The sequence below is a fragment of the Microplitis demolitor genome, chromosome 1 (genome assembly GCF_026212275.2).
Source record: "Microplitis demolitor isolate Queensland-Clemson2020A chromosome 1, iyMicDemo2.1a, whole genome shotgun sequence".
Classification (NCBI taxonomy): Eukaryota; Metazoa; Arthropoda; class Insecta; order Hymenoptera; family Braconidae; genus Microplitis; species Microplitis demolitor.
The window spans coordinates 24201789-24222861 of NC_068545.1; the positions used below are offsets into that span (position 1 = coordinate 24201789).

At 34.6% G+C, this 21073-nt stretch overlaps 1 protein-coding gene and 1 long non-coding RNA gene across 6 annotated transcripts in view; one reads left to right on the top strand and one right to left on the bottom strand.

Moving 5' to 3' along the window:
- LOC103577931 (protein sax-3) overlaps positions 1–21073 on the bottom strand; it is a 196356-nt gene that overhangs the window by 36578 nt on the left and 138705 nt on the right. Inside the window, exons 1-2 of one of the 5 annotated variants that reach the window (XM_008558821.2) lie at positions 11102–11146; positions 7615–7749 (exon numbers count right to left, since the gene is read on the bottom strand). The exons of 1 other annotated variant lie outside the window; for it this stretch is intronic. The gene's annotated coding sequence lies outside the window, so the exon portion shown is untranslated. Of the gene's footprint in view, positions 1–7372; positions 7544–7614; positions 7750–11101; positions 11147–21073 lie in introns of those variants that run through there. 3 more of the 5 variants (XM_008558823.3, XM_053741134.1, XM_053741129.1) reach the window with 3 other exon arrangements.
- Positions 18739–19845, top strand: LOC103577929 (uncharacterized). Its single transcript, XR_549433.2, has 4 exons — positions 18739–18766; positions 19157–19269; positions 19454–19591; positions 19681–19845. It is a non-coding gene; the product is annotated as an uncharacterized LOC103577929 (long non-coding RNA).

A 21073-nucleotide genomic window follows, 5' to 3' on the forward strand; every position in this document is an offset into this window, starting at 1 on the left:
AAGAGTGCAGTAGAAGAGAATCAAGCGAACGAGGAAGAAGATATAAAACAAGCTCGAGACCCGCCGATGAAGAAGAATACACGATAGTGTATAAGTCTCATCGAGTTTTATGAGTTTAGTTTTCAAAGGGGCGTGCTCTTGCCGCCAGACGATGGTGTGATATTTTTATATTTTTTTTCATTCCCAAAGCTGCATACTCGCCGAGTAACCAGGCATTGTTGGCTCATTTTCCATCCCCGGGGCGATAAACCGAGCGTTAAAGGGTATTACGAGGTTCTTATTAATTCCACGGTCTTTGGGAAAAAACTCACGCTACATACTTTTTACATAAAATTCAAATAATCTAGCTCAACGGTCCAAAGAAAAAGCGAACACCAGCAACTAAGATAGGCCGAAAAAAAGGAAAAAAAAAATCACCAGAGCTTTCCAGTTTTTACAGAATAATTATTAAACTGTTTTTTTTTTTTTTTTTTTTTTTTGCAAACCGACTCTCGCCCAGATTAACTAAATATTTTCCACTCAACATTTTGATTCATATCTTTATTGTTCTTCGCAAAGTCCACGCCAACAAGTGAATCGCAATTGCGCCATATTGAAAATAAGATTTAAGATAACAAGCATTGTTATATAACACCGCAAGTAAAATGTCACCGGGTACTTTTTTTTACCCTTGCAGTGATATTTTATTAAATTAGTTCAATTAGCTCGCCGGAACCGGCATCTGCATCCAAAAGTTTTTATTCAAATTTTTTATCTCTTACACCCACCGGAGGCTTCTCGTCAACGCGGACTCTTTGAAATCCGAGTGTAATTTTTATTTTCGGCGTTGTCAAGATATCCCGTGACAAAGGGACACGCGTCTACTTGTGTCACACAGTACACTAACTGTATTAGTATCAGTTACAGTATGGGCTGATGCTCAACACATAGAAACAAAATAAAAGGAACAAGAATAAAGTAAAGAAGGATTGGCAGAAACCGCCAAGTCGCTAAGATCTCACGCTAAAAAGACATTCCACTTTATGACAAGCATTTTTAACAAAATAAATAAAAACCCTGCTAGAAACACAAGAAGCTCAAGTACCAACTGCTTACAGCCTGTATAAATACCAAACACGAATGACGATGTACTTGATATCGCGACAACCTACTCCGAGATAACTTACACGAAAAAAATAATTCACCAAGATCGATCGCCAGTTCTTATCAGACAGAATTTATTTATTTACAATTATCCGGCGATCCGAATTTGTTATAATCGTTTATGGTCGACAATAATTGTAACCCGTCAATCGGGCTCGCTGTAAAATATTTAAGCGGACCCGGATGCAAATACGAGAGGGAAACCGATAGCGTACCCACCAAGCGCCGGGTCCACAAAGCCTCAAGTTCTTAAGATAAGAGGATTGCCCCAACATATAAAGTATATGCAGATATATATATATCGACTTGTAGAATAAATTACACTAAGCCTTTTTTATTTCATTATTTCCGAAGCAACTTACTACCTAGTAATGACCCGAGTGTACGTATCACTATTACGCAAATATATACACAGTCGAATAAAAAAAAAAACAAATGTTATTTTATATTATCCTATGATCTCTTGTGTTTAATAAAAACACGGGTTTAAATAATTCTACAAGTAATCGTTTACTAGTGTAGTGTTTTAAGTATCTGCCGTAGAAGACCAGCACTCGGATGGTATATATATATATATATATATATGTACATATACAGATCGTGGCTTCCATGGCGATCGTATGCAAATATTTAGTATAAACAGTCACTGGCACTTTTGTTCATTTTGTTTGTCGTACATAATAAATGCGTGTGTATTTTATACCAGTTGTACGCACAACTCTACTGGTATAATGACAAGTTTTAAATTATTTTTTATTTTTCTTCCTCTTCCTCTTCCTCTTTCTCAAACTCTCTTACTGTTAATATGTACTATATTTATTTTTTATCTATATATCTTTCTACACGTCTGCTAAGGCTCTTTCTCGTCGAAGATACTTACCGCAGCTTCATCATTTATCTTAGTGCATTTCTTTTTTTTTTTATCCACGACCATCAAATTTTCCACGTGATACTTTAAAATTTTTTTTACGTCTGCTGCCTTGGGACTATCTCGCGATACATGGATATCCTTTTAACATTGCGTCGCATCTTCTTCACACACATATTCATATACATGTATAAGTATATGTATATGTATATATATATATATATATGTATCCAAGTGATGCGTGAAGGAGTTGTTTCTCAAAGACGCCAAAGAGTGCCAGAGTTTCTCAACAAATATTTTTATTTTATTTTATTTTAGCTTTTAAAAATTCACGATCAATTTGTCTCCCTTCGACGCGAATCAATAAATCTACGTCACGAATAAACTTTAAACTAATAGTAATTGCAACTTATTTTTATTATTTATTTTACATCTATATCCTATACAGTATGGATCAAAAATATGTATGTGCATACAGATATTAATATTTATGTGGCAAGGTGGATGTATGATGGATAACACATCGGTATTAATTATTCCCCAGATGATTGAGTAAATTCACAGATACGTTATTTGTAATATATAATATTATAATTAATCACGATGTTATTCATAAAGAAGATGAATAAATTTTTAAAGATTAATTTACCGTGGGATATAAGGACCGGTGGATTATTGTCTATACGTGTGTGGACGGTACAGTAAATAATTGCACAGGGTTCAGGGCATTACACACGACGCTGGTGGTGTAAAAAGCGGAATAATATATGTAGATAGACGAGAGAGAATTAGTGAGTATGAGAGAGAGAGAGGGAGAGAGAGGGAGCTAGTGAAGGAAAAAGGGTGGGATGTATAGGCGATAATTATGAACGTTTAAGAGCTCTCAGGATGATACTCTGGGACCGTACATCGCGTGGGCCGGCTCGATCTAATAACACGTTTTGCAAACCGTGATATATGTACACAGGTCATCCAAACTACTTTGCCCCACGTCTCACCATTTTTTTTTTTTTTTTTCATACAAAAAAAAAAAAAAGTAAAAGTATTTGATAAATATTTTTTAAAAATATTTAAAATTTATTCTTGTGCTTGTAAAATATTTTCAGGTGGATTGTAAAGCAAAGAGCGAGTCTTGTGTACATATACATGGTATATGATAACGCCTTGGGAAAGCACTGTAAACTGAAACGAATGACTAGTGAGTGTATATAGTATATAATGCTAAAAGTACTTGACACTTTGTACTTCTCACTTGTCTCTCAGGTACTAAGTCGCAAGTACGGATACAGAGTGTGGAGTATGTACGATGTGACAGCCAAGACGTCGGGATAACTCGGCTAAAAGACGATCGTCTTGAGGTTGTGCTTCAGCTATCCGACTACTCTCTTATCGTATTCCTACGAGTTTGTGGTGTAGGTACTCGAGTACACGTGTGTTGAGTCTAGACATGTAGGCAATAGGCATATGTGGATATAATAAACTTAACGATAGTACGGGAATAAGATCACAAATATGTGAATCTACGGTGGCTGCTACTGTTGTTGGGTTTATGTGCCCTTAAGACCACTTTTGCATTATATATGTTACTACTGTTATGATATTCTATATTATATATTGATCTTAGATAGAAAATAATCGTAAAGTTGTCACACGAACAAACTATTTGTTCGTGATAGCTATTAAATTTTAAACAACTACCGCGGATTACGGGAAAACAAATATATTTGTTTTTTGAAAAGTTATTTATAACGAGGATTGAGTATAAATCATGAAATAAAATAGAGATGGTAATATTGATGGTGTGGTTGTTATCAGCAAGCAATTGTTGACAACTAATTTTCCAATATTGAGTTTTATATATTACAGTGAACGGACAGATAGAATGAGAGAAGTGAAGAGAATAGAAGAGAAGCTTTTGATAAGCGAGAGAAATGAATGCGGAAGAGAGTTAAAAAATGTGTACAATTGCATGTGTGTTTTATTTCAACACCTCGTTTAGAACAGCGCACTATAGGTCTTATCTCAGTGTCACGCGAGAACTATGAGAAGCATGAGTTTATCTCGCGGCACAATCGCGAATTATTCGGCCCGCGGTCTCCCGAGGGAGTACTGCAGTGCAATATATATATATACATATATATATTCTTGTTTATCAACCGGCACTTCCACCGTCAATTCTAGTAACAGTTACACTAGTGTGAACGATTGGTAACATCTCGCAAAGTCGTTTTCAGCGGCCGCTAAATCGCAGCCTTCGATCTTACTCTCGTTCTCGGCTTCCTAGCGAGCTTTACTCTAAACAACACACACTTATATATTTATACATACATATATATTTTACTCATTTTTTTTTTTTATTTTATAACGTGTTTCCGTGTGTTCACATTCCCGTTGTCGCTGCACATATAAATCATTTCAATGAAACAATCAAATTGCATATTTTTCAAATGTTCCGTCGTATATTTTATTATAAATATATATATATATATATATATATATATATTTTTTTTTTTTTATATTACTGCGACATAACAATAATTCACAAATGCATCCTTTATAAATATTTATTGCATCATTTGATACATTTTATAATTTGTTTTGACACCGAAGGAAAAAAAATGATTTATCGAGAGATCGGTGTAGCTTAAAAAAAAGAAATAAAATAAAATTTTTAATTACTACTGATTAACATTGAGTCGAAATAAATTTCCATATGCAAAATAACAAGTACCTCCTATCTCTTGTTCCCAACGAATTAACGTCCCTGTTCTCAATGGCGTCCGGTTGTTTAATTCAACGTTTCGCGAGTGTATAAAGAGCGAGCGCAGGGCGGATGTCGAGAGGACTGTGTTATATATATTGTATTTATATCCTATAGGGTGCAGAAGAGAGCGGGCACTGATGGGAGCGAGTAAGGGAGTTAAAATACAGAGGAAAGGTTAGTTCGAATTTGGTTCGGTATTTGATTGGATAATGTCGAGCAAATTAAACCAATCGTGGGATTAATTGTCTCTGCTTCATGTCTATCTTTTTTTTTATACTCCCTATCCTCCGTCTCTGATCTAGTCTCTACTCCCATTTCCCGCTTGCTCGACAAATTGTTCCTGTTAATTGAGAACGTTAAATAAAATAAAATGAAATAAAAAAAATCTATACACCTATATATATATATATATATATATATATATATATATATATATATATATATATATATATATATACAACTAAAATACTAATGGCAGAATGCAACGATTTCGGATATCTTTGTCCCTCGTGATTGCTCACGTTGATATTTTTTGAAGACTAATCAAAATTCAAATCACACAATCAGGAGATGAAGTTTTTTATTTCAGTTACTGGACTAGATTTTAGAAAAAAAAAGGAACAGGGAATAAAATTTCTAATGCAATTCTTTCATTCACTTTGTTATTATTTAGAGTATAGATGGTGATACAAAGGCAAGTCTTTTATCTTTGTTTTGTATTTAAAGACATACACTTGGTATTGTCGTAAAACAATGGTTTAAAAAAGTAGATTGAAAAAGACGCCAGCGGGTATTTTAGCAATTACCGTAAAAACGACATAGCAGCAGCAGGCAGCAGTAGTAGAAAAGTCGACGTTTTTAGAAATTGCTTACATCTTGTTGCCTGTGGCTGATATGCGTTTTATCCTCGACATCATCACTCCCACTATCACTATGCTGCGCATTACAATACAATGCAATCTAATAGTACTGATATGTATATGTATATAAATGTATACCTGCACCAGTACTTAAACCACGACGACTCACGGGTGTTATTTCATACGTAATTTATTTTTTTGTGGATTTCTTTTACGTTTTCATTCCCGGACAACCCACGGCAGACAGAATAAACGAGCGCGTTCGATTTAAACTGTCGCGCATTTAAACGGGAAAAAAGCTCGGCTGTCGTACCCGCGACGTCGTATCGCAACAACTCGACTCGACTCGACTCGACTCGATCGGATATAGCTCGCGTTGGGGTTGTCCGAGGGTAAGGCCGAGGGTGAGGATGAGGGTGAGGGCGAGGGTAAGAGTGAAATAAGAGGAATTGTAACGTAACTAGAATGTGTGTACAGTGACAGCGCTGAGGAGAGAGTAGTTAAAGCGATAAAAAGAGACAAGAAACATCAAGAGGGAGTCACGTCCGTTTAACATTTAAATTGCATTGTTTCTACTGTGAGCCGGGTGCCATTCTCTCCCTATACCATTACCCGTCCAATACACCGGATGAATGATATAACTCACTGTTGTGAATATATATCTATATAAATATAGGGAGGAACACGTGAGTCTTGATTTTGCTACTCTCAGCTCAATATAATCTGTTATTTTCTTTAGATTACTTTCTGGAAATGATAACATTAGATTGATAACTGTACTGATAGATAAAATATAAAAAAGTTGACGAGTCATTGAAGCAAAATCGATAACAAGCCACGTCTCGATTTTAGATCGATTTCATCTGACATTTTAACGACCCCACGATCGATGTTTATAATTTTTTGCCTTAAGGAGAAAACAATAAATAGATTGAAGCTCATTAGATACCTCTCTGATGGGTAGATGAAAGAAATAACAAAACAAAACTAAAAGTACGAGGGATCCATTTGCAGAGGAGGAAATCGATCACCACGTGAGAGCGTCGATCGGTAGAGCAGGACGGGCGAGCGTGCGCACAACCAATCAGAGGATTTTATATCATCGAATAAATTGCGCGCATCCTGAGCCTCGACGGCCCTCGAGGTATTAAGTATTGAGTAAAGGAACACGAGAGAAGAAAAACCCGTGTTCAGCTCTTTGTGTACCGAGTCGCGATTACGCGACTCTCTGGCATCGTCACGGTGATCGAGCCGCTCGATCGATATAAACCCAATCGGAGATCTCTCGACGAGCGGATCGATTTCGCGATCGCGGATGCAGACGAGCCAAGATACTTTCAATCTGGAATTCTTTATTCATTTTTTGTGCTTATGCTTCTGTGATGAGAGCCCGGGGGAAGATGAAGTTGATCTTTTTCGATTTAAACTCTGATGATGTGGCTTCCTAATGACCTAATCTTTTCGATCTGATCTACTGCCACTGCTGCTTAATGACCTTCCTTTCACCTGTTTTCTTTCCTCAATACTTTTTACATGTCATTTATATTTTTTATTTGTTTTTTTTTTTTGAAAAAATAAAAGATCCGTAGAATTCTGATAAATTCGTTTTCATTCTCATTTGATTAAAGCTAATGTTCAAGGTTCAAATGAAGTTGTAGTAAAGGGTGTCGTGACATTAGACTAAATAAGAGAGTGTGATATTCTGAATAAGTGAAATAAATTTATGTATGATTTTACTCTCATGTAATAAAACACCGTTGTCATTTTTCCTCTCTATTTCTCTTTCTCTCTTTTGCTTACACTCGCATTCTTTTATATCCAAGTTTGTTCTCGTTGCCGGCAAAAGGATCCCCGTGCGAGATGCTATGTAACTCACACACGGATGTTATAATGTACGAGCTCATAAAACTAGAAAATGTCCTCTCTAATATAATGCACTGACTGGTAACGTCGACGCGTATTTTCTTTTTGCAACTTACCTGCTTGTTGTTTATTTTCACATCATTAATATCGTTTATACTCAAACATCTTACTCCCAATATCTTCACATTAAAAAAAATAATCCTACCACATCTGGTCATATAACAAGGAGAGAAAACTCGACTCGTACATACCTGAAACAAAAAAAAAATCCTCATAAATAAAATGAGAATAAAAATAGAACATAAAATATATGGTGGCATTGAAAACAAGGTTTCTGATAAATATAAACTGTTAGATCCCATGGGCATGGGATGCTTATGGCGATGGTTTAGCTCGGACACTACCAGCAGCAACAGCATCAGCATCAGCATCCCCTGAGCCAGTAACAGGGGGGTGCCAACGCCGCAAGGGCACTCGATCACTCAATTAGACCGCGGTGTTAGTAGGCGTGGTCCTCCGACGCACTTGTACACATATATCACACCACGACGTCCACCGCACGACATCCGTATCAACTAGCAGAGATAAACCAAGTATGAGAGCTTGCTCCCTGGCTAGAGGACTCCACACTCCGCACACCCATGCAGTCAGAACTTTGAGTACTCCAATACATACAATCATATTCATATATGTATATGTGTACATAGACATGAATTTCTCTATTCTCATCTCTAAATCAACGAATACGACATTGAACCGATGGTAGTAACTCACACCATGAACTCACTCGGGTGTCTGGTCAGTTACCCCACACATTGGGATGCACCATAAGGGCTGTTAAAATCGCTTTGTTCTTTATAGATTTTTCATGGTCTACACCTACGTCTGTTTATACAAATATAAATTATTTATGGAGAGACTCCAGTTTATGGAGAAGCACGAGGTTATGGTAAAATAATAGAGTCATCTTAAATTTCAATAAATACCGAAAAACCGATGGAGCCGGATGATATTCTAATAGATATGTAATATGTATTATTAATATCATGTACAGAATAGAATAATAATTATAGAAGACAGCGAAGGTGGGCTTTTAATTTAACCTTCGCCGAGGTATTATCATATTAGAATAATAATCGTGTCTCGGGAAGTTAATTCCGTAGGAAAGCTTGGGTACAAAGCGTGTCGGGTACTCGGGTGTTGCGCCTTTTTCTCAAGACAACCACTCACTTTTCTTTTTAATTATTTAAAATTTTTATTTAAAAACAAAATATACAAGGAATTTTAGCGTTAATTATTGTTGTTAATGTCTCTCAGCCCGGGGCGATATCTGCGATGAGAACAAACGAGATGTTTTAACTCTTGTAGTCACAAGTTTAAGTAGCCGCCTACGTAACATTACCTCGCTTTAGTCACACTCTCACTCCTTCAATCTCTCTCTTCGCTTAAATTTTTTGCGGTATCGACATCGGAGGCTGAGCGCCAGAACCGTCTACGTCTACATCACAACCCGGTAATTAATGCAATTCTAAAATATGCAAATTCACATCGGATGGACTTTTTTCAGCTTATAAATAGCGCCCTATGGCTTTAGATGTAATGTCTGTACACATCAGCTGCATTTTAGTCTGTTGTGAAAGTAAAGTCACTTGACGCCGGTGGTCGTTTTCTTAAAGTGCATTTACATATTTTGCGTACTTCCAATGGCTCTTTCATTATTTTTTTATTTTTTTTCTAAATATAAAAACATTACTTAAGGATTCTCTCTTTTTTATCCCTGTACTTATTACTTATATAATGTCTTTTAAGTTCCCGAGCACAATAGAGCTGCTCTTGGATCCTGTAGACCGTAGGTTGCAGACCCTCGCAAAGATTAAAGATCGAATACTGCGTACAAGAGAGAAACTGGACACACAATACAAAGAAAGTTCGTCTCTTTGGTTTATTCCACATGCCAATGTGCTGGGGTTTCTTCATTCGTCTTGCTTTGTCTCACTGCTGGCCCATCTTGGGGCCTGATTGTTCCGTTTGACTTGAGGTCGAAGCCCTTGGGCCATCAGTATCGGTAACTACCGACTGCTAAACTCTTTTTATTTCAACAACCAAAGCCCAAATCGAGTTCTTTTATGTTAGCAATTAACTAATCGCATTCAATAAACTTTTGCGGCGTAATGGACTAAGTATGTCTTTTTTTTACTGCGCATTAAAAATATTAATTACCTCGGTACTTTTTTTTTTATTTTTAATGAATTTTTTCGTAGTTGGTTTTATAATAAAGATACTGAGGAAAATTATAAATGTGCCAAGAGAAAAAATCTTTATTTAAAAAATATTTAAATTAAGTATCGGATAATTAAAATTTATGGAAAATTATTATAAAAGCAATTTAGTGAAGTTTAAAGTTATTTTTAAAAACAAAAATTCTTTTGGAAAATCCCGTAGCATTTTTTTAATAGAACTTAAATGATCTGCTATTATTTTTAAAGTTTCATCGCAAAAACTTTGTCATGTCTATTTTTGGCGGCTAAAAAACAAGTTTTATGAGGTATCTGATCAATCCATTAAAAATTGGTGTATATAATTGAGAAAATATTTTATATAAAAATCATAGTGTCATTTTTAACCGGGTCTTGCAGACATAAGAGTGTTGGAACGTGAGTATTCAAAATTGTTTTCTCAAATTCAATAGTTAAATTTTTATTTGTTAATAATTTTTTTTTGATATCTATTAAATCAAGAATCATCACTCTATTCATTTCACAATGGCAATGCTATCGTTTTCTATGCTACTTAAACTTTTATGTTTTTTTGCTATGTCACTTGCTGTAGAGGCCGTCAGAAGTGTCTGTAAAGTTTATTTTCAAAAGGTAGAAATTAAAAAAAAAAAAAACTAATCATTTATAAATAACTATCTTTTTTATTTTACATTTCAGTGTAGGATTAATCGTGAATGCTGCTCCCGCATTTGTTCAGAAAGTTTTCAAATCTGCGGATATTAAATTAATATTTATGATTAATATTTTTGAGAATTATTTCTTCATGTTGAAATTTATTTTTATAAACAGGATAATAATGTCGATTTATAAAAATTGTATTCAGAAATGTACTCGATTTTTAAATAAATTTTCTAAGCCATAAAGAATTTTATTACAAAATTTAAGCTGTTATTTAAGATTTGTCCGAAAACATGTTATTGAAAAAAATTCTGGTATCAAACACTGATAATAGTTATAGTCATTAAGATTATAGATGTTCTACATGTAAAAAACATCAGTACGTCAGTAAACTCAAGGTTTTTGAAATTAATAGACACAAATATTAATCGAGACAAAAATCCAATAGAAAGATGGTCGAAATATCACTTTTGACGTTTATTGAATTTCTTATTAAAGCTTGCCGCTTATAATTTTGAATAACTCAGTTTTCTGTTATACTTGTTAAAAATATAAGGTGACGATTGTTAAAAAATTGAATGAATAAAAATTTTAAAAACAAAATGTCTTTTTCTTTCATTCTAACAACTATTATTAACTATTTTTCTAAAATTTTTTATTTATCTGGTTTTAAAATATATTTTGAAACATAAACTTCAACTTTTTATACTTTTAATACTTGGAATTTTTTAAATCTACTATCTTTGAAAACTTTTAAACTAGTAGCCACGTATAAAAGTAGTTTGACTTTAAATTATTGCTAAAATAAATGTTATCCAGTATTAAATAGTGTAAGAAGACTATTAAAATAAAAACCTGATACGACATATCTCATATCGTAGGCATTGCTGAGTCATAACTGCGTTTTAACTTTTAAACTCATCTATTTATTTTTTAACAACTAGTCAAACGCAACAAGTTCTAACAACAAATAACATTCTTACCAAGTGCTTAGAAATTTTTTTGAATATATAATTAAAATTTATCCCATCTAAAATAAATTCAAATCTGCACATTTTTCAAATGCTCAAAATTTGGTTTATCATTATAATACAGCTATTAATTGTGGGAATGAGCGTTATCAACGCAGATATTTGTTATCATTTGGGACAAGCAGTAAGTAAATATTAAAACCCAGAGTATTTTTAATTTAAAGTAAACAATTAATTTTATTACATTAAAATAAATGATTTTTTTTTCGTTTTAGTGCAGCGAAGATGGCGACTGCTGCACATATCATTGTGAAGGAAGAACTATACTTTATTATGGCACATGCACCAAAAAGCCTTATCGTATGAGACAATAATAAAATAAATAGCTTTTAAAGCTTTATTATGAATATTTGTAAACTAAAGTTTCAAATTTTGTGAAGTTAAAATACAAATGTATCAAAATAAATATCAACCCAAATAAAATATGAAAAAAAAAAAAAAATAGTTAACAGTATTGTTGAAGTGGGTACTTCAACTGTGGTTCGCATTATTATTCTGATAGTAAGTAGACGACAATACTGCCACAACTTTACGTCAACTTATTTTACTCAACTTGCGGACAAGTTGGCATCAACTTATTGCGGTCAACTTGACAACGTCCCATGAAGTTGTTTTAAGTTTGAGTTAGCATTTCTTTACTCCAACTTATCGTTAATTCAACTACAGCTTTTTTTTTGTAAATCCACAATTTTTTTCCGTGATCAAAAATGTTTAACTATTCATTGTTATTATAATTATTGATATGCAAGCAAATCTTTTATTACACCAAAGATAACATTAAACTCCCTTTAGGGATAATTATTTATCAAAATGATGCAGCGGGTAATCGAAGCGTAAAATGCTGCGGTCGTGCACCGACTCATGACTTTGTTATCAATAAAGCTATTTGGTAATAATTGATACATCAAAGACCATGCGAGTTGCGCAGACGGCATTCCATTTATACGTCAATGGTCCAGTCGTTAAATTACATACGATCTCCATGAGGGTTGAATTTATTCCGCATAGCTCGTAGCTTCTAACTAATAGAGATATTGATCTAAAAAAAGATCAAATAACTAGTCAAAAAAAAAAAAAAAAAAGTATAAGCAGAAATAGAAGTGGATGGAAAACCCGCGTGTCGACATTCCCGACCGGGTCTTACACATTTCTATCGGTACTGGTGGCTAGATCGCTGAACAATTCAGCTGGATCACGCGATCAACATAAGCCCGGAAATATAATAGAAATTTACTCGAAACCAGAACGCAGAACCCATAACCAACGACCCTCGGGCCCTTTATTTTCTTTGTCTTTTTTTTGAGCCACGTAACTGCGATCCAGTGCTCTCTGATATCGATTCCATTCACCCTGATGTTGTCGGGACATGCGAGCAGCTACTGTTTGAACGAAAACTATTACATATTTACACATATATACATATACCAGCCAACTCCATAACTGTATCATGCTTACTACGACTGTCTTGTATGCACGGTTTGGAAATAATTTACGAATTTATCGAGTCGATTACCACTACGAAAAGTAGTCTTTATGTAATAACCCAATAACAATTCAATATGCTCTGTAGGAATAATAAATCCATCAAGTGCAAACAAACTTGACTGATTAAATATTTGTAGAGGGTTTATTGCACTTATCAAATGTACAATGAGGTTAGATTTATTAAAAATGAAAAATATATGGAGGTATAAGCGGGAACAAACAACGTACTAAAGTCGTACTGAAATATATATGTATTTATATTTATCTATACCTATATATGAATGTGGGATTCACTTTCAGCGAGATCGGTAACGATCGAATCTGCTCGTTTACACCCACTTGAATCGGTGTACCTCAGGCGCAAATGTACATGCACTGTTATCGATTCTAACTCAAGTCGTTAACTTTATCTCAATGTAGATCTTTGTAGTTAACGAGAGACCATGCAGCAGCTAGCGGAGGTTTGTTCCCTCCAACTCTCGTCTCGGGCAATTCGATATTAGAGCGGCAAGCGAATGTGTTAAGAGACATTGTGCTGAAAATTTTACGAGCATGAGAATACTCCGCGATTTTATCGATACTTGTTGGTTATATTTAAATACATATATTTATTTTATACCCTATCTCTCACTCGTATTTGTTCCTACATACAATTCAGGCTCATATACATAAACACTGATACCCATAAAGGATGCACCGAATTTTTATTTAATTTTTTTCTGATTTTTTATCCATTGAAATTTTTCGGGAAATTCCCTGGAATATCGGATCTCCGGTATAGGAAGCTATTGAGTGATGTTCGGCTGGGATTGCTCTAGTTTCCTGTGAGACGAGCCATGAAATAGAGTAGCGTAAAAAAATAATGTAAAATAAAATAAGTTTGCTACACGCTTGCGATGTTATGTAAAGTCAACGAATTCTATCTACTCGGATTATATATTGGGTATGAAGTCGCTTTTGTAGATACTCTTGAAAATACATATATACATATTATGAATATATTGACCTGACGAAAATGATATTTGAGAAAGTAGATCACTAGATTTGGTGATCTTTTTTTTTGCAGTTGAATTTATTTATACGCAAGTCTTAGTAAGAAGGCAAAATTTTTTATTGAGTACCGACAGGAAATAAGGTCAAAGTTGTGAGAGATTGTGTGATTGTGTACGCGGAAGTGAACGCGAGCAAACGATCCTTGAAAATGGTTGGTGGTCAACGAGCCACAGATACTATTGCGGCTTGTTTGGATGTATCTATGTAAGTATGCATGGTACAGAGACTGCAGCGCGGTGTAGTACACTTGATGATGGCGCTAAACAAAGTGTTCTTGCTCCACTCAGTCCCTTTAATAAAAAGCTAAAAGTTTGTGCTCTATTCTAGCTTCTAGCTGCTTTACAACCTAGTAGGATAACCTAGTTTTCCTAGTAATGCGAACTTCATTTTCCATCGCGATGTCTTTTCAACGTGCCAGCAGCATCAGCAGTAGCGGCTTATACCAAAGGGTAATGAGATTCTCATCAGCATGAATTTCAAGAGACATTTTTTTCATGAATGTGTGTTGTATAAATACTTTTATAAATTTTTTTATAATAAAATTGTTAAAAATCACGTTATAATGTCGGTATAAAAATAAAAATAAAAACTAAATGGAAAGAAAAATTTGAGTTTAATGGTTAGCGGTAGATAAATCTGAATAAAACACCGGTGCCGAACGAATCAACGGTTCTCTTATTCCACCCGAATTTCGACGCGCACACAAAGCACATGAATTAAACAGCCCTTATATCATCGGAGCGACGTCGACACAGGGGTCAGAACCTCCATCGAACACATAAGTGTCTTAATTAACGGCCGAGTTTGACCCTCGGGCAACCTAAATCATGAAAATTCTAAATTTGTCACGGTCGAATCTCATTTATCTCAAAACTCGAGGTCATTATTGCCAGCAAGAATAGCTATTACCTATTATTTTTACGCACGTGCAGCGAAAATAATAAAACTCACGGCTCACGGGTTGTGACAATCTCACGTTTAACCTCTGAACAATAAACCCATCGTTAAATTTTTTTTACAGCTCACTAAAAAATATTTCAATGTAGCCCAAAGTATTTTGTGTTACGGTCACAAGTGCTGAAAGCCTCGATTGTTTACTCGCACTGACCTATATACGCAAAATGTCACCTGTTATAAAATTTAATTAAAAACTTTCCGACGTACTATTTAACAGCAACAAGTCAAAAGTCCCGTGTCAATAGTAAACATTTGCATTAAAGTGCTAAATCAAAGCTTACTCGCTGTGTAAAACGCTAAATAAATACAGACTTTACCTACATACATGTCAGGAGAGAAACTTTCGGATAAAAGTTAACTAAAAATTAGAACTCGGCTAGATCATGGCACAGGCCCAGTCTTTGGATGATCGCCCGCACGCAGCAACGTACTCAAGGCTGCATTAATCCTCTAATGCAACACGATTCGGCCATTAGCGGTGCATTTCTGCATTCCCGGGAGATCGAGGGGTTAGTCAACAGAATACTATATGACCTCAAGGGTAGACTAACCATTTCTCTCACTTTTACTCTCATTTTCACTTTCTCTTTCACAGTGTCCTGGATGCCACGCTCCCTAAGCACATGCCTTGCCGGGTAATTTTTACAAAATGGCTTTTTCGCTGCTAATGGCATCGGGAAAGTGCCGGGTCAACGTACATATATATTTTTTCGGCAGCTGCAGTGGTGGCTACTCGTGACTCCTTTAGGGGACAGGACTCAATGTGACCAAAGATGATTTATGCGTTTTTCACTGTATAATTGTCATCCGTATGTCTGTTCTTCGTCTCTAATTACACATGCATGTATGTGAGTATAGTTAATTTAAATTTAACCCAGCCAGGGTCTGGCCAGAAATTTTCAGGACACGCGACTTGACAAATTGCAACCCCCAGAGAGCGTGAAAAGAATTTCTTAACAAGTGTGCGGTGAAAATAAAAGTTTGCTAAAAGGGTCGTGCGTAATTGAGTGACGATTTTGGACATTTAAAGAGACGATAATCGCGTCTAATGATTGGTCTTTATATAGATGTGCCGGGCGGCAATTAGGTGACATCATATTGCTACAAGACTGCTCAGTCCAGGGATTATGTACTTATATGTGAATGTGTGTGTGAGCGAGTATTTTTTGTGGCTCTCTTTATTAAATACACGCGTGTAATCTGAAAAAGGGTCTATGGGTGAAGAAATGACGTACAACATCACGACCGTGAGGCGAGTGTGTACGCATTAAATGTGAACACACTTTGAGCGCGTGTAATTCGTATTAATGGGCCGCAGCAGTATCCGCAAAGCTGGATAGAAGAGCAATTTACGTAATTGGGTGTTATTGGCGGTGGAGATGATGGTTAGGTGGACAATTTTCGTAACTACTGACACGTATACTTTAAATTCACTGACGACTTATCACCTTTTACGGATTAGTTTTTTTTTAAGACCAATAATTCGTTAAATGTATTTTTTTTTTTCAAGATATTATTTGTTTTCAATGTGCAGCATCTCCAATTAGTCAACTGTCTATCCTTCATTCATCCTTTTGTCACTTTAATTTTTTTTTTTATCATTTTTCTTATTAAGATCCATTTTCTTTGTTCCCGTTCTCATTCACGGATGAAATACTTCCGGTTCACGGTACTTGGCAAATGGCGACTCACTTTCTTACTTTCTGTCTCACTTATTTCTATCACTGTCTCAACTCCCATCTCAGTATGTGTGTAGTGTGTGTACCTGCGTCTGTTTTCATCGGGTTTTCCCAGTCGTTCTTATTCTCACAGCGAAACTGTGAAAAATAGAGGTGAATTTTTCTCGGTAGAGACAAACGACCGCCGATAAGATACCTTGGTATTTTTTATTTTTATTTTTATCATCGCATCCTTTCAGTACTTCAGTCGCCTCTCCAGTTCACTACCACAACTCTGACTTAGTTATAGTTGTAGTTATAACAGTAACAGTATAATAGTAACTAGTGGTAGTTGCCGACGTCGAAAACCCTTAATTCCTTAATTTCTTAACGATCACCAGTGTCGTTAACGGTCTTTGATTTCTTTTTATTCTCTACTTCCCGCTAGAACGTTAAATGTTTTTACTGCAACCTTTTTTTCATCCTCTTTTTGCCACAGTATCTTATACAAAAACCACAAGACTTTGGTTTTTTTTTAAAACCCGTTTTTCCAGTTCTTTCCCGGGCAAACACTAATCGATACACTTTTTTTAAATTCTATATTCTTAACAGTTTTTTTTTATCATTTGATAATTACTTTGGGAGTAAAACACGATAAAAAAAAGACTATTAATTTTGGTGGTTTAGAAGTTTGGGTTTAACTTTTTTGTATGCCCTAGATCAACAAATCGTGACATGTGAGTTAGATAAGCGCGTAAAATGTGATTAGCTCACGATAAACATCCCTCAGTCACGCCCCTTGTAAAAAAAGGGAAAAAAGGTCTTTTGTGTACACGAGACAAGACTGAATACCTCGAGACTGTATTTCTCTAGTGCTAGACAGCTTTTATAAAGTTCTATCGAAGCTTAGTTGCCGATCGGATCACCAACCTCACGGCTGGATTATGGATGAATAGAAAAAATGTAGAGAGGCGCGTATCATTTAATGCCAGCGTTTGGTATGCGTCGATAAGTCTCGTGAAGTTCGAGTCAGAAAAATCAAAACACTTTTTTTTTATTTTGTCTATCGCTTAGGAGATCCAGGGGTCGAAATGTCAACTCGTGTGACTCACCAGGGGTAGATTAGGCCTTCACTTAATAATTTCTAGTACTCTAGACAGTAAAAAAATTTTTCCATTTTTTCTAAAAGTGCTTTCGGTGTTTTTTTAATGGAACTATATCATATACAAATAAGTTTAAGTGTTCTCTAGCTCAACAAAATGGCGGCAGACGTCATGTAAAATGGATTACTGTAGTTTAGAGAAGGTAATACATTAAGTGCACCCGGTTCATCGTTTTTCTGAAATATTTGTCAGTTGGTGACGTATTGCCGTCGCTTTTGCAAATGTTAGAACACGCGGGTGCTTATACTTGCAGAATAAAAGTAAAACCAGCTTTAAAACTTTTTTGCCGAAACGTAACTCTGTCGTTTTCATCGTAAGTTGGTTAGTTCACTGCAGGAATTTAAAAAATTTAACATGTAGACAAGAAGATAAAAACAGTCAAGTTTTGACAGTGACAAAAATCCTCAACTTTAATGTTTCTGCAAACTTTTATTCAACTCTGGCCTATGAAAAGATTTTCAGCAAAAAATCAATGCCGGAAAATTTTTTAAACTCCAACCAAGGGACGATCTGTCAATAATCCGATGTTTGCTTCTCAAAACACTGAGATTCCTTCGGATCGGCTGATGGCCTTTGGCGCCAACACGACGAGCTTTTTATTCAGTTATTTATTTATTTTGTTGTTTTATTTCTTACGAGCTCTCGTGTAAGAATTAAATTGCAATAACGTACTACTGTTGACGAAACATGCACCCAGAGTAACTGACAACCCAGTGACGCCTCGGGCTCGTCGATTATTTCGCAATCACGCGTTAGTACTGAATGAAGTTTTTTTTTATTTTGTTATTATTGCTATTATTTATTTTTTAAGAAGACTGCATATTATTACGGAGCTACTTGGTTCCCAAAGAGAACAACGATCCCTGACATCTGCGATCCGGATAATGATGCGTGCCCCTTGGGCAATCTTACCCGATAATCGACTTTGGTGCGTGTCGTATCCAGTAATGAAACATTACTTACATATATGTATGTATGAATAAAAATTCTTGAGATGGTCATGAGACCAGTAATAAAGTGTCTTGTTGTAAGTGTATATTATTTAGTTTTCAGTAAAAAAAAAAAATTAGCATGCAAAAAATATTTTTGTTAATCAAACTACTAACATTAATATTTTTGCTTCATTATGCAGCTTTTTTCGCATAATTATTGATATTTATCATAATTATGTATAACTTAAAAAATATATACTGTATATATTTTTTTTAAAAAAAAAATTTATTGTTCCTGAAGAGGATCAATAAATTTTAGAATATAAATTATTGTGATTACTAATATATAAAATTAAAAATACTTTTTAACCGATTTTTAATTCTTAATTAATATAAGTTCAGAGACAAAAATTAACTACTACGGACTAATTAAATTTTATTCGGTCAATAATAAAAAACCCAATTTAATATCTTTTTTTCCTCAGGCTAATACTTGGCTTATTAATAATTATCACATTATATTTTTTTTGGATGACAAATATATTTGTGTTTGTCATTAGAAGTGACGGTAAAAAAAAGTGACTCGCATATTTCTCAGGTGAGTAAAACTAAAACATAAAAATATTTTCATTGTGAATTGATGGAATACTTTTATGGTATGAGAGAAAAAATATCGTTTTTTTTTTTTACCGAAAATTGTACTATTGAAAATATTAAATTTAATATATTTTTGGATTGAGAATTTCCAAGTTTATTTCAATATAACAATATTATTATTTCAGTATAAATTCGTTAAAGTGTCGCAAAAAATGGATTTTAAGCTTTTAAAAATTTTTCTGTTTGCATTTGGACTAATGGCAGCAATAGTTTTGACAGACAGTAACGTAATTTATAAAACGTGTGCTTTACCAAATAAAAAGGTACAAAATTAAAAAATTTTCTTTGTAATAATTAAAATGATAATTGTCAAGTTTATATTGTAAATTATTTATTTGTTTATTTGTCACAGTGCAATGTAAATAACTACTGTTGCGGGGCTTACAAGTGTAAACCACTCTATAGAAGCACAGAAACAAGATGCTCCAAATAAATGGCAGTTTATTTTTTAAGAAACTCAAAATATATGAAACTGTTTGTTATAATTTTCGCTGCAATAAAAAAAAATTAAAAAGAGCATAAACACTGGAATGTCTTTTTCTTAAGCCACTAAAGTCGAATTACGTCGTCTTAAAAGTCGGAAAAAAATTTACAATGACAGTTTGATGAGAATAACAGATGATGTATGGTGTATGGTAATTTTCATAGATTTTTGAGCCGGTTATTTTCTTAGCGCTGTCTATAAGCGCTTACGGTGACAATAGCAATCTATTTAAAGGAGTAAATCCTACGGGAAAATAGCGATGAGTCCAGCAGCTCTTACATACCCAGTTCGTCACCCGAGGCCGTTAAAGCTATTCCGAGAGAAGTATCTCGTGCGTACCTCCTTTACGAGTATAAGAGAAGTGTAAAGAGAATCTAGAGAGTTTGTACTGTTTTACTCTGTATGCTTAATAGTAGAAGATGTAAAAGAAGATGAAGAAGAAGAAGAATGAGAATAAGGAGAATAAAAATAAGAACAAGAAGTTAAACGTGAAGAAAATACGTGGGCAGATCTTTGCGTCGTAAACGCATTCGCCTCGTCGTCCCGACGGGACCAATAAACGTCCCAATAATGACTTGAACGGCGTTATTCTTGTCTCTAAATATTTATCACGAGAATACCAGAATGTTCTTCTTATTTTTTATTTACATTTGTTTTTTTTTACTTACATTTGTTTGCAATAGAGACAGTATAAAGATAAAAGTCAATATATGAGAGCTAATTCCGTTTACTTATATACAGGATTTAATTTACTCTTCAAATATTTCGATTGAAAAAAATTTTTATTTTTATTTATAGGTTTTATTTAAGTACAAATTAAAAAAAAAAATTATATATGTCTAGTTCTCGTTCTAGTAGTAGGCGGATTAGCAAATATTACACCCAGTGAACTACTGGTTCTTCTTTTTAAAAGTAGAGAGTTGGGTTGTCGTGGGACGGGAGCGTTGGACGAATATTAATGCTTGCAAATTGTCTAGATAAGATAAGAGTCATGTCAAAAAGTTAACTTTAATGTGCAGTGTTTGAACCAGTGTCCAGTGTCCAGTTTACGGTATCCATGTTCCTGGTCACTGGATCGTTATCACAATAATCTACTTATGTTTTACTTACAATATTTGTTATCCATTTAATTCTCGCATCATCACGTCACATACAAGTCATTCGGATGAGACCAAATCCATTTGTAATTACTTAAAATGAGAGATAGGAATTATTGGAAAGTGTTGTCATTGTCGTGATGACTATAGACCAGACACTTAAA